This window comes from Octopus bimaculoides, chromosome 11 (assembly GCF_046866305.1).
Source record: "Octopus bimaculoides isolate indiv1 chromosome 11, ASM4686630v1, whole genome shotgun sequence".
Taxonomy (NCBI): Eukaryota; Metazoa; Mollusca; class Cephalopoda; order Octopoda; family Octopodidae; genus Octopus; species Octopus bimaculoides.
The window spans coordinates 22818315-22820814 of record NC_142938.1 but is presented as its reverse complement, the minus strand read 5'-3'; the positions used below and the strand labels follow the sequence as shown (position 1 = coordinate 22820814).

At 34.2% G+C, this 2500-nt stretch overlaps 1 protein-coding gene across 13 annotated transcripts in view; it reads left to right on the top strand.

The window, feature by feature from the left end:
* The window catches only part of LOC106883746 (uncharacterized), a 133531-nt gene that overhangs the window by 76708 nt on the left and 54323 nt on the right, over positions 1-2500 (top strand). The window lies entirely within an intron of this gene.

The following is a 2500-nucleotide window of genomic DNA, read 5'->3' as shown; positions in this document are numbered from 1 at the left end:
TTTTTATCTTGATGTGTTATTTTATGTATTTTTGTATGCTTATTATTGAATGTATGATTATACAAGAGGATGTATAACGAGTGTGTGTGGGTGGAGGGGGTATAAATTTGTGTGTGCATACATATGTGCACACACACTCACATACATATACATAACACATGTGCATGTGCACACACATACATACAATTTTCATTGCATGTATTATTAATCTTTTACATCTGTATGTGAAATGAAAAAACATATGATGCATATTTTTTCTATCACTTTCTCTCTCTTTCTTACCCACACATGCATACATACACACATATACAATGTTGTGTTGATACTGTCACTTAGAAGGGAAACTCAATGTAGATAATTCCAAATAAATATTACAGATGTTGATATGTTTTTGGATCTCTCTCTTCTTCCATCTCTCTTCCCTTCTGTGTACACACATACAATGCAAATAATGTATATAAAAAATTTCTGCAGTGCTGGTGATGATGATTATAATGGGTGTTGGTTGTGGAGCAGCAGCCCAGCAAACTACTGAGCAACTGGGTAATAAAGTAGTGGTAGATATGACTACAAGAGCAAATGGGTGGGGTGAAATATGGTAGCAAGGAACTGTATCCTCTGAAGATAAGTGGAAAGCTGAATATCAGATATTCCTAAGCTGAGAAAGCAACATAGATAAGATGTTTCAGTTATGTTGTCTGCTGTAAGGGATGAAGGAGAGAGATATATTGATAATGTTGATGTAGTGATATCATTGGAGAGAAATTTTGTTTGAAATTATATCAGTAATCAGTGCAGGAAGAGTATTTAAGAGGCGGTATTGAAAGATTTTAATCATCACCACCATCATCACTGTCACTGTTTTAACAGCCACTGTTCCATGTTTGCATGGGTCAGATGGAAATTGTATATTTTCTATGGCTGGATGCTCTTCCTGTTGCCAGCCCTTTGTTATATATATTACTGATGAAGCCTGGTTTATAGGGTTACCCTGGGTTTTAGCGGTAAGTACACCACAGCTGGAAATTGATTGCTGATGAGAGTGGGAGATAACCCCCTACCTTTTACCCTCATGGCTGACAGGTGGCACAGCTGAAGGAGGACAACACAGCTGGAAGCCGATGACCAGCACCAAAAGGAAATAAATCTCCATTGTTTATATCTGTATTGTTACCCCCACTATATTTTAAAGAGGCCATAGGCCAACAGGTCTTAGGGTCTGAAGATACTCCATTAAGGTACCCTTTATGACGAGAAACCCAGGGTAACCCTGTAAACATGTCTTCACCAGTAATAAATATAGACTGCTCTACTTCTTAGAGTGTGCTTCTCTGGATTTATGTTTTTCTAAAAAAAATTATATATATATAGTAATATGTAAAGGTAAGATCCAAGGATCAAGGTGTAGGAAGGAAGTTAGTAAGCTTTGAGCAGTGTATAGAAGGTATAAAAAACAACTTTCAGGAACAATAGTGGTTTATTGACGTAAAAGGTTGTAAATCTTTCCCATATTGAAGTTCAATTAGCTGGAAAAAGTTATTTTATAGTTCACAGTTAGCAGCTGGGATTGCTATGTATACAAATAAACATCCAAATTTAGGGAAAGGAGTAGATAAAATCCAGGCTGCATGTGTTTCATAGCTAGTGGAACCTTGGAAGTAGTAATTATCCAAACGAGGGGTAATCCACGAGCTACTCATCAAGCCAAAGATACCTTAGTCAAATGAAGGTTATGAACCTCCTGCAAGTTAACATGGAATCCCTTGACAACAATGTAACCTTCATTTGACTAAGGTATCTTTGGCTTGACAAGTAACTAGCAGATTACCCCTCATTTGGATAATTACTACTTCCGAGGTTTCCACTAGCTATGAAACACATGCAGCCTGGATTTTATTTACTCGTTTCTCTAATTTTGTATATATATATATATATATATATATATATATATATATATATATATATATATATATATATATATATATATATATATATATATATATATATATATATGAGTGAGTGGACAAATGAAAGAAAGGGCACTCTCCAAGTACATTTGGTGGAATACTATTTGTAGTTTGATTGACAGTAAGAAAGTAGATTGTAGATTGATCTGTGTGTGCATGTGTGTGTACCATTTTCTCTAATTCATAAGATTCTGTTATCAGTTTGGAAATATGGATTATTTTAAAAGTTTCTTTTAATACATGCATGGAGTACTGTCTAAAGTTAGATTCAATGTGTCTAATTAAATTACTTAATATTTCTTGTCTCATTTAGCTGCATGGAATCTCATCTTGCTAACTTGTATGAAATTTATTGCTCTTTTTCAAGGATTTCTTTTGAGAAATATATTTCTATTGTGACATATGTATATATGAAATCTGAAGTATTTCCATGGAAAACCCCACCAACATATGACTACTCCAGCATGGCCATATCTGATGCAGTTTAAATTTTAACAAAGTATAAAAAAATTACCCAAACTATAAAATTTACA